We start from the raw sequence: 12,728 nt of genomic DNA on the forward strand, positions 1-12,728 counted from the left end.
ATTAAATAAGAGGGAAATTCTGAATGAAAGCTTTCCCTTGCCTGTGTTTGGTGCTTTGACCCTTTCTTAAAAGGATAGTTATTAAAATGCAAGGGAGGTTAGTTCCATATTTAATGCTAGGCTAGACAATTCATAAAATATAATATTTTAAACAAGAAACATTCACATAAAATTATGATTAAATCAATATACTATTTCTAGCAAATTGATGTCATAGTAGTGATTTTTCTTCAGAACATAAATATTGATATTTATTTTTATTAAAATAGAAAAATGAATATACAATTTTTTCTTCTTAATTCTAGTAAACCAAATAGTTTCCAATACTCAACTAATACTAAAAAATATCTAGTTTAATACTAAAATTTAAACCACATAATGTCTAATTTGGCATACCTACCCAGTTATATTACTTATCTACAACAATAGATCAAAACAAATATAGATAGAGAAAAATACATTCATTGCTTTAGATTGAGTTGCTCAGTAGAAATTTTAATATTGAAAGCAAAGATCTCCCAAGTTTAGAGACGTCCAGTGGCAGTACTGATTAATTCTGTCTACAGATTTCACTTACAGCACATTGCCATAAGCCGTATTGAAAGAGAATCTTGTACTTTTACTATATGCAGTTCTACTTTAGTATGAAATCCACACTGCCTGTTCTTCAATAGAAAAATAAAGGAAAACCTCAAAACAGTCACTTTTTATTCTTCTTTATTTCAAGTTGCCTGTTTTTTAACTGCTTTGTTTGGGGACTCCCAGCTGAGCATAAGGACTGCACTCCAGACTGCTTTGGTGGCACACAGTTCCTTTGTTCACGACTTTCTTAGATATACACCTGCTAAGGACATCCACATTTTTTTATTTGCTTTAATCTTTCAAAACCCTGGAGTGGGATGTAATGTACTGGTGTCTCTTTATTAGGTCAATCAAGTTAAAACTTTTTATTCTGCTTAAACTTTTCAAAGTGAAAGTTCCAGTACAGCTATACTGCTTAGCAATTAATCTACATGTTTTGTTTGCCATTAAATATTTTAAAAAACATATCTTTGCATTATGAATGCTCACATACACAGGAAAAATGTCAAGCCCTATAAAGAGTTACATAATAATTATTTAATACTTTCCATATACAAAGCACTATTCTTAATATATTCATTTCCTCAGTTCTCTGAACATCCAAAGATACTAGCTTTTTAAATTTTCCATTGATAGCACAAAGAGGCACAGCATAACTTTTAATGAATGTATAGACAGATTTGCTGAGGAAATAACAGACCAAGGCTTGAAATAAAACACTGTTTTCAATAACTTGAGTTACTAACAACTGCTGTTTCGCTGATCAAAAGAAACCAGTAAAAGCAATGCAATAGTTGCACATTGATTTTTAGCTGTATTAAGCACACTTAAATAGCAGCAGCAACATCATCATCAACAACAAAAGAAGCCATAAATGAGCATACAGGCTGAAAGAAGCAGTTTAGTTAAAACAATGGTGCTTAAGCTTCCGAAGACATGAGCCATTCCTGTTCAGTTCATCAACAGTGTCTCGTGTTACTGTAAACGTGTATTATACTTGCATGTAGAAGTGTTTGTTGTGTAAGTGACCTAATAAGGGAGGAAACATCAGAGTTAGCAGCTTTGCCAGTCTCTCACCTGGAATTACTTGTTTCTCATTAGTCAAGCAGATTAGTGTAGTTTGGGTATGACTTTGGGATGGAGTCCCACCTTCAGTTATGTCACTGGTGCTCTACAACAGTTCGCCAAGCCTTGCCATCAGTATTTCAATTATAAGTCCATGTTTATAGTCATCTTCTGTTATCTTCTATGTTTGAACCACTTAGTAAACTATTTAATGAAAAATAATTTTCAAGATAGGAATATTTTCACATTTTGAAAGAAAATCCTATAACTCAAGTTAATTCTAATGGGAGAGTAAACATTAAGACTCTTTTTTTTTTCTTGTGATTCTTCCTAGGTGGTCAACTATGATAAGATGAAGGTCAGTATACCCTTCTCTGCCTCCAGCTGTCAGATTCTCATTGACGTGGCTCATGAGTGCAAACTTCATATTTTCTATGGGAAGCGCATATGCATAGTAGTAGTTGCGGATGATCTGGGCAAAGAGAAAGTTGTGTCATAGTAAGGCTTTCTATTGTGTGATGAAACTCCAAGGCCAGAAGCAAGCTGAGACAGAAGATGTTTGTTTGGATTACATTTCCCCATAATACTTCATCATCAAAGGGAGCCAGAACAGGGACTTAAGCAGCGAAAGGAGCTGGAGGCAGGAACTAAGGGAGAAGCTATGGAACACAGATTGGGTAGCCTGCTTTCTTACAGAGCCCAGGACAACCAGCCAGAGGTAGCACCACCCGAATTGGGCTGAGCCCTCTCTGGTTCATCACTAAGAAAATCCCTTGCAGATGATCCTAGGGAGACATTTTCTCAATGGAGGGTCCCTTCTTTCTAATGACTCTAGTTTGTGTCAACTTGACAGAAACTAGACAAAACACAGGTTTTGTGGTCCTAATAAGTGGTAGGTCCTAGAAACAAGACTTTTCCATGAATTAAGGTGTCTTGAACTATGACAGAGGGGCAGTGTTGTTTTATTGACCACTGAAGAGAAAAAGCACAAATCATTTTTGGGATGTATTGCGGATGTTAATCTCAGTGTTATCAACTAGGCTGTTGTGAACAAAAATCAGAGAAGGATGTGACTGGACTGACAGATAATACTGTGTCTCACTGGTTGGGTCCCAAAAGATACAGTGGAGTGTGAAAGCTTTTAAATCTCTTGTAAGTTGATGACATATACTAACATGTTCTCAGAAAGCTGGTGAACAAGAACGTAAGAAACCCAGTTCCAAAGTATGCAAGATTCAACATCATGTTATGGCATGTGCTTGTGTCCTATAACACAAACACTGACATTTTGCTCTGTTTTAAAAATAGCTTTTATTAATTTATTCATATTACATCTTAATTGTTATCCCATCCCTTGTATCCTCCCAATCCTCCCTCCCTCCCACTTTCCCCTTACTCACCTCCCCTATGACTGTGACTAAGGGGAACTTCCTCCCCCTGTATATACTCATAGGGTATCAAGTCTACTCTTGGTAGCTTGTTATCCTTCCTCTGAGTGCCACCAGGCCTCCTCATCAAGGGGACATGGTAAAAAATGTGGCACCAGAGTTCCTGTGAAAGTCAGTCCCCACTCTCTACTCAACTGTGGAGAATGTCCTGTCCATCAGCTAGATCTGGGTAGGGGTTGAATGTTTACTGCCCATATTTTCCTTGGCTGGTGTCATAGTTTGAGCAGGACCCCTGAGCCCAGATCAGTCCATCATAGTGTCCTTCTTGTAGGTTTCTAGGACCTTCTGGATCCTTCTATTTCCCCATGCTCCCATGCTTCTCTCACCTAAAGTTCCAATAGAGTGTCCTCCCCTCTGACCCACTTTCCTAGTAAGTGAAGACTTTCATGGCAGCATGCTAAGAATAATAAAGAGGAACTGCAGAATATGTCAAACATTTGTCTAAGAAAATGAAGGAAGCTAAAGAGTATGACAGGAACAGTTTGCTAAGTATCATGGCCTGTACCTACTGAGAGATTCTCCTTTTAAGTCTGGGTTCAGTCAAAAATAACTCTTTAAAAGTACAAATATATGATCAAACCTTGAATCTCTAAACAAACCAATAAATCCTTCAATCAACCAATCAATCAAACAAACACAACTTAGACCAAACATCACAACTCAGAAGCCAGTGTCCTCTGTTTTGGGCTGTGCCTTCTGTCTCATCTTCCAGATGCATCCTTGAATCTTTCTGTTACCAACTTCACTGCCATGCCAACTTGGAGCAATTGGATCTTTTCTGCTTCCCTTCTGTGGTCTAGTCATGCTTCATTCTTGTCTTTTGGGTCCATTTTCTACATTCCAAACATAATTACTCTCAAATATCAACAGAATTGTACTTCTGCATAATTGACTTCCTCTTATCATTTGGATATCAATTGGCCTTTCTGTTTTAACCCCTAACTGAATAACATAGTTAGTCCAGTCACAGGTAACCCTTTCATCTCAGGCTGTGCTGAAAATGGCACTCAAATTTTAAGGTCCTTACCTGGAATGCTGCTTTGTTAAAGCTGTCTTAAACCAGTCCCTTTCCCTGGTCATTTCCAAATCGCTCAAGTTTTCAGTTTAAATGCTACTTAAAATGGATACTTCCCTCTAACTGGTAGTGTCCTTAAATATTTTACTATGTCTTTTTGAAGTTATACCCCTGGTATTTCTCAGAACAATGTGACTTTGAGTACAGAATTTGCATCCAGTCTTATTGAATTTTAATTCTGAAAATGCTATTTGCTAGGCCAAATGGCTTTTGGAAACTTGCTAATAATATTACAACTTCTTAATTAATAAAAGGATACCAAATTACTTACCTAAAGGAATAGCAGAGAATTCTAAATGAGTTAGTAAACTAGGTACTGGGAACATATTATGTCCCCTATAACTGTAGAATCCATTATTCTGTGAAATTATATTTCTCTAAATAATTGTTAGGTAATAATTGTTCCTCTTAACATGCCATGCGAGGTAAGCTCCACTAGGTTTCCTGGTTACCACTAAAAATTGAATAAAGAAAAATCCTAGCATGTATCTAGTGAATGAATACGTTGACTATGTATATAAGTCTATCTTTGAATAGGAGTAAAAATTCTAAAGAATATAAATGGTATCATACATTTTATAAAAAATGGACTTTTAAGACAGATAAGCTCAAACAATAAACAATAATTGGCTTCACTTTTGGAAGGTTCATTCAGCACAAAGAAACTCTTGATACTATGTCCATGCAACTCTGTCAATTAAAAAATTATTTGAAATTTTTTTGGCCTGTTGTCTTTTCAACTTGCATCATTGATATGTTTGATAATGTATGCCTATAGCAACTTTGACGACATTCAGGAAATATTTTGATTTAATCTTTCTGAGTCCTGTACAACCTCTTCACTACTATCAAAGATAATATAAAAATACCTTCAGGGTAAGCTCACTCCAGAAAACTCCTAAAAATCTAAGGTCCTATCAGCTCATCTTAATCTTTTGTTCTGATTTACCTGAATTGTTGTTTGAAATATGTGATATTTTACTTTATGATCTGTCTAGTGGATGATTTTCAGAAACACACTATATCTCTAATCCATGGTAACTAGCATGACTCACCCCCAACACCCACAATGGTCTCCACTCCCTAATTCCTAGTAACCTATACCTTACCACATCTTCTAACCTTCAATCTCTGATAACTTGCATTGTCACAACATCTTCCCACCTACTATTCATCTTCATTCTAAAGGAAAAATTGTGTGTGTGTGTGTGTGTGTGTGTGTGTGTGTGTGTGTGTGTGTGTTACAGGGTAAATGTAAATATAAGGCTGTTTTTTTATAAGAGCTTAATTTTCTTCTATTTGTCACTTTATACACTCAATGGGGGAAGGAACTAGGGGAATTTGATTAAACCCTAAGATCTGGCAATTAAATATCACACAGAAAGATATGAAACTTTGTATCTTCTTGATATAACTGATGAGGACATTCTTAGTGTTCTTGAGTCTATGTGCTAAGTGTAATGTTATACAAATGTTTGACCAGATGGTTTTATAAGGTCAATATCAATTTTTCAAAATTAAACAGATGACATTTTATAGGTCCAAGGCTCTGGAACTGCATATAGTATTGATTAAAGTGATATTTCAAAATTTCTATAGTGCAAACGAGCTCATTAAAATGGAAAGTACCTTTTTGCTGTTCTAAAATTCAAAATTGGACCACTAACAATACAAATGTTTGACTAAATCATCAGTTGAAAGTTTGTATTGAGGGAGATCCAAGATTGTGGCGCCAATCACACACCACTTCTGGTCAGGACAACCAGCACTGCACAGAGACCTAAAGACCAAACTGAGACCTACAAAACAACGGTGCTGCTGATTCCCAAGTGAGAGGGATCCTCATTGTGTGAAGCATGGGTAGGCCGGACTCCTGGCCACCCAGATAACTCAGAAAAATCCCAGTCGGGATAAGCCCCACTAGTCGCTGTCTTGAGAAAGACTGAGATATACACGCGTGTCTGTGGCTAACTGGATCTGGTGCAAAGAGCAGACAGACACAGTTGAGTCCCTGCACTGGACACAATCCGCATTAGCTACCATCCTGAGAAAGAGTGAAGGACACGCAAACACCTTTGGGCGGTTATCTCTCTCTGTTACCCAGCTGCTTACCGGCCTAGCCCAGTTGGGTCACAGAGCAGATAGGCAGACTCCTGCCATCTTAAGAGGGCCTGTGGAGTGACCAAGCAACATTGGCTTCCAATCTCTCTCAGTCCCTAAGCAGCTTATCAGCCAGGCCCATCTGTGACACAGAGCATAGAGGCACTAGCTGTCATCCTGTGAGTAACTTCGGGCCTGGGTCTATCTCAGCCCTGCTGCCTGGGGCATACAGCCCCAGGTCACAGAGAAGACAGGCTGAGCAGAGACTTGCGCAGGCCACAATCTGCATCAGCTGCCATCCTGTGAGCAGCTTTGGACTCTGATCTCACCCCATCCACCTGCAGTTCATTGGCCTGATCCCTCTAGGTCACATAGCAGAGAAGGCAGAGCAGAGACCTGTGCAGGCCACACTCCACATTAGCTGTCATTCTGAGTGCAGCTTTGTGCTCTGATCTCTCTATGGGGCCAGCGCTTTACCAGCCTAGCCCAACTGGGATGCAGAGCAGATAAGCAGAGCCCTGTAATCTCCAGAAGGCCTGTGGAACATCCCAGCAACTTTGGCCTCTGGTCCCCCTCACGCCCCTAGCTGCTTACCAGCCTGGCCCATGTGGGATACAGAGCAGATAGGCAGATCTGAGTCTGGTGTGGGCTAAGACTCACAATTGCTGCCGTCTCAAGGTCGTCTTTGGGCACCCGAGCAGCTTCAGTCCTGAACCACTTGTAGCCCCCCAGTTGCATACTGGCTTAGTCCGTCTAACTCAGAGCAGATAGGCAGACACACCACTTGGCAGAATGTCCTCGTTTCTACAAAAAACAGAATTCTGCCTAAAGAAAGGCAAGCTGGGATGCAGGCAGAGTGGACTGCCAAACTCTACCAAGACAGGGTAAGCAGGTCCTCAATAGTTCCGGCCTCTCAAATATACCTATCAGATATGTTGATCCAGAAGGCTGAAGAAGATGCTCCAACATTATAGAAGGTTTTGGGTGACTGCTCAGGTAGCAAACTGTCTCTGTCATCTTCCCATTTGGGAAGCTGCTAACCTGCACCCCCTGTATACTCAGATAATTAATTTTACTCCTTCTCAAATTCCTGATTTTTTCATGGTTTTTCTTGGTGTAGATGGTTTGTTGTATATATACATAATAATATAAATGTGTGTGGAAAATATAGGAAAATTTTAATAAAAAAAGAAAAAATCCGAAAAAGAAAATACCCACCATGCTCAACGTTGGACCATCCCATCACACACAACTAGTTACCCTTTCAATAAACTTCACTCATTTCAGCATCTGAAATACAACACTGAATATGTATATTTCAAAGTACCACCTAGCTCTTTTGTAATGTGCTAACTTTGTGATGCAATTTGGATTTGCAGCATTTGTTATTCTTTCAGGACAAACCATACAGCACCCTGGAACTCCTCCTGTACCTGTATCTCTCACAGATGTCAAGTGTAAAGGACAATCCCAGGTTCCTCTTCTGTAATAGTCCTTAGACATTGGATACAGTATTGATTCTACAGAACTCTGAAATTAGAATGTCTATTACATAGGAAGGAAACCTGTGTATCATTGTTAGAATCAATTATTTATTTAAAGTAAGGTTACGAGTAATTGTTTTATATTTTGTTCTTCCTGAGAAAACAACACCAGTTACAAATAAGCTATTTGTGTTTGTTATTATCACATATAAACAATCAAGGTAAAAGAAAGAAAGTTTGTATTAATATTCAAAGGTCCTTAAATAACATTTTGTTTCTTCAAGTACAGTCTTGAGGCAATTTTTAAACCACATAGATAAAAGAGCAGCAAAGCAAAAACCTGGTGATGAATCTTTGACACTTTCTAGCTGTAAAGAATAAGTAAATTATAGATTCAGTACTATTATCTCTTCCTTTCTAGAGATAATGCAGAGGCTCCCAATTCAGCTCAGATTCATTCAACATTTTGAAAACTCCACTTTCCTGCAACATTGTGTTTTCTGGGTTTATGTCAAACCAGGATGAATTCTGCTAATTCATACCTGATAATCAGTGCATTCAAACACCCAGATCCCACCATGGGTCCTTTAGAGTCTCTATGACCTGTATCATTTCCAGTGACAAGGCTCTGTCATTTCAAATCATCTGCTAATTCACATCCTCTCTCACCTTTTGTAGTAAGGATTCAATTTAATAAAGATAAATAGTCATACTGCCTATACCAGGGGTAGAAAACGGGCAAATTATGAGAATGCACCTTGACATATTAAAATAAATTATGATTAAAAACATAAGCAGTCTGTAGAAAGTGGGTACATTACATAGTATAAGAAAACTTCATGTATACAAAGTAAAATGTAGTCTTGTATTTATGGTTGAACACAGCTCTTGCTTAGGGAAAGAAATATGAATAATACAGTGAGCATACTATAACATGGCAGGAAGGCATTTTAAATATTAAATATAGTTGCTGCATTAATAGCTTTACTCTAAGCAAATAATATTCACTGGTTCTCTGAATAAATATGTCAGCCAATTCATCTCTCTCTCTCTCTCTCAAAGTTGTAATTTAAAAATTGTCATATTAATGATTCATTCATTTTGTACATGTACCCTATAGAGTCAATGCAGACTTCATGTGAATGACTATATATATAATTAATAACCTGTATTTTATTTAAAATACTTTATTATTTATTAATTTACATATACATTGTATGTGCCTGTTTATGGGTATGTGCACATGAGTATTGATGTAGGGGTCCTCTGAAAAAGCATTGTTCTTCTAACCACTGAAGTCTATAGCCTTGTGATGGGACTTTATTTTTAGTGTCACTATATATAAATTAAAAATTTTGATATTAATTATATTACTTACTTCTTAGCACAATATTATATTGTAATATGGTTTTACTATGATGATACATAATTATTGTGCTCAAAATCAAAGATTTTAATGTCCCAGGTTAGTTACCTGTGTGGACTTAGTGGATTGGAAAGTGAGATGCACTAAATAACACGTTGGAAAAATAAGAGTGATTAGAAATCTTAAGCAGTAGCAACGTTGATCAATCTTCTCATATTTTGTTCCAAACTGACATCTCTTTTAAAAAGTTGTGTTACTTTTCCTATTACATGCATGCTATGCAGTGATTCTTCATGCACCTGCTTATACATACATAATAAAAGGTATATCACTATGACCCCACTATGTGGGTGCACTTATGATATCAGCTCATTAATCCCCCAAATAGCATTTGTCGTGACAAAAAGGAGTACTGAGAAGGAAAAACTTCTCAGTCAAGCAAGCACTGAGCCGAGAACAAGCTCGGAAGTTATCAAAACAAAGCTTCACAAGTTTGGAATAAATTATCTTGCTTGGGCAAAAACTGAATAATGTGTCTATGTTTTGTCAGTGCCTAAACATAATCTATTCGCCTCAGGCTTTTTCTAGACCTAAAATCCCATGCTGTCACTGTTATCTGTTACCACACTGCTTTAAGTGGGACGTGTCACAGCTCCAGGTGACATGGTTTCACGAAAGGAAATTGCCCAAGGAAGGATGCAGGTGTATCTGCCATTCAAAAGCCTAGAAGGTATGTTCTTCATTAAAATAAAAATCACTTAACAATGAGAACTAATTATCACATTAATTTATTGTCAACACAAGGAAGTAGCAGCAGGCAGATACATCAACGTTTGTGTGAAATACCAAGCAGAAAGGAATCAGCCGAGTCACCTTCATGGCACTGCACAGGTTCTGCTAGAGCCACGTTTTAAACTCTCTTTTGTACTTTTGATATAATTACACAACAAGCTGTACCATGTTCCTACCAGGCTCCATCTATCTATTTTTATTCACTATATGTTATTTTGATTTAGCCATTATGTGAGAGAATGACTCTAAGGTCACCCTAATGCTAAGGTCACTCCTTTGTTGGGATCAATATATTAAAACTACCTTCCCTTTATTGTGGAAGGGACCTGAGACTGGGTCTGTCTTATAGATTATGGAAAAAAGTGAAAGGAGGTAAATGCATGATTCTCTGACATGGTATTATAATATGAGCTGTACGACTTTATTTTAGTGATATTGCTTTTATGAAGCAGGTGGCTATGGGAGGGAAGGTCACATGAAGGGAATATCAGTGTCATGTGGCAACTACAAATTTTCTTCCATTGATGAATCTAGTCAATAGAATCTTAGGATCTCTCCACTCACCATAGCAAGAAGCCAGGACCTTCACTCCTTCAAATCAAAGAAATTGAAATTTACAACCAAAAATATAAAAATTGGGCTACAAAGTGGATCTACCTAATTGGAAATTTCAGGTTAAGAACATAGTCTGGGCTGGGCTGTTAATCAGTATATCAGTACTTAACTACCTTAGCTTGGGTTCCGAAATTGCTTAGCATGGACAAGACTCTTATTTCAATTCCCAGGGTTAATACACACACACACACACACACACACACACACACACACACACACACACACACACGTTAGGCCTGGAATGATGGAAAACATATATTGTAATAGGAGTAGAGGCAGTCATGTTGACAGAATCTAAAATCAACTATGATTTGGTTTTCTGAGTGTAGTGTGAGAATTGTCTTCGTTGCCTTCATGGGGGTAGAAAGACCTGCGCACTGTGAGGGGTACTCCAACCTAGACTTTCCAAGTGGATAAAGTGCACTGAACAGCAGCATGAAGTCACTGATCCTCGCTTCCTAACTGTGAACGCAGTGTGACCAGCTTGATGCTCCTGCCATGGTGACTTCAACTGACACACGACTTTATCTTTACATAGTGAGATGCAATAACGAGTTTTTCCTCTTAACTTGGATTTGCAAGAGTATTTTATTACACCAACAGGAAAAGAAACTGATATATATCTATAAAACTTACAACCATGATCATAACATTAATAAAAGTTCACCGTTTCAAATTTGTTCAACTTGTTTGTAGTCATTTGTGTGCTTGCGTGTTTCTTTTTAAGTTCTTTATCACAGGAATGACATAGCTTATTTCTGACAAGGGACCCAGAGTTTAAGTCAATCTCCACTCAACGGATTTCAAGGCCATTTTGAGATCATATATCAATAAAACAAAACACCGGCATCAACCAAATAACAGATATATAGTCAAACCAACACATAGCTTTGCATGATCCCGAGCTAAAAAGAGTATTAGGCATAACCTATATTTCTGATTTACACAGGCTGAGATAAAAATGTATATTGTTTTAAGCTTAATGATTTGGGGGAACTAATACATAGTGCCAAGAATCCATGACAAAGTGTATTAAGGGAAGACAGGATAACCTTTGGCTAATAGGATTATTATTTGTCTATTCCTCAAGCACTATTTTCCCCCAAAATCCATTTCACTCAGGTACTTGTCTATAAATTTCAATTCAGCACTCAACCTCTAAAATGCCAGCTGGTTATTTTTCCCTCTCTATACCTACTTACTCACACTTTCATAGGCTAGGTCTCCATCAACTCACAGAAGCTTCTAGAACATCTTGATTTCCATCCTTGAATAGTTGGTATATTTAAAAATTTTTTTTTTTTTGTTTCTAGGATACAACCTTGAGAAGCTACAAAACAAGGAAAGGTGCACTGTCTTTGAAATTTGCCTTACTTTGATTCATCCTTCCCGATCTATGTCACATTTGTCCCGGTGCACTTCCATTTGCTGGGCTTCATATCCATTCTTTGGCAGAAAAGCCATACAGGTCAACTCGCAGCAAGCAAGCGAGCCTCCTGGAGACACCCTGGGTTTTGCACAGCTACAAGGGGTTTGTTTGCCCTGGTGAGGCATGGATCCAGGGAGTTCTGACTCCAGGTTTATTCTTGCTGCTGCTGTGTCTTTCCATGCTTACCGTTGATATAGTCACCATATAACTAGCATGACGTGACTGGAATGAGGAAACCCTCACTGCCGAGACTCCAACGTGGGTGCTTCCTGGGTATTAGTCCACTTTATTGGGTAAATTCCCTGCAGGTCAGTATGAAGATTTACTTTGATGAAAGAATGTTGTTTAAATGAACTGATTATTTTTACAATTCTTGGTAGTGATTTTATAGTATTCCTGATTTGATTAAAGAAATTTAACCCTCTCCCCCCACCTGTAGAATAGTAAAAACTAGGAGCTCTGTGAACCTTCATGTGTCACAAGCACATAAAGTGCACTAGGAAGAATAGGTTTCGGACAGATTTATGATAAAGGAAAAACGTTCAGTGTGCTAGGTCCAGAGGTGAGATCTTGTCTCAGTATGTATCATGACAAAAATAAACATTAACAAAGAATTAGTGGCCCTATTATGAGTATATAACAGAGAATAGATAATTTAATTTAATTATATGAGGTGTAAATTATAAGACACAGATATGTGATCTGTTTCTTGGTAAAAACATTTTAAGCAATGACATGAAAAAGTCTATTGCTTTGGACATTCAATGAAGTC

At 37.7% G+C, this 12,728-nt stretch overlaps 1 protein-coding gene across 10 annotated transcripts in view; it reads right to left on the reverse strand.

Annotated features, from left to right (window-relative positions):
• The window catches only part of LINGO2 (leucine rich repeat and Ig domain containing 2), a 1,231,101-nt gene that overhangs the window by 715,698 nt on the left and 502,675 nt on the right, over window positions 1–12,728 (reverse strand). The gene's annotated exons all lie outside the window — the stretch shown is intronic.

This window comes from Acomys minous, assembly GCF_964271855.1.
Source record: "Acomys minous genome assembly, chromosome: 1".
Taxonomy (NCBI): domain Eukaryota; kingdom Metazoa; phylum Chordata; class Mammalia; order Rodentia; family Muridae; genus Acomys; species Acomys minous.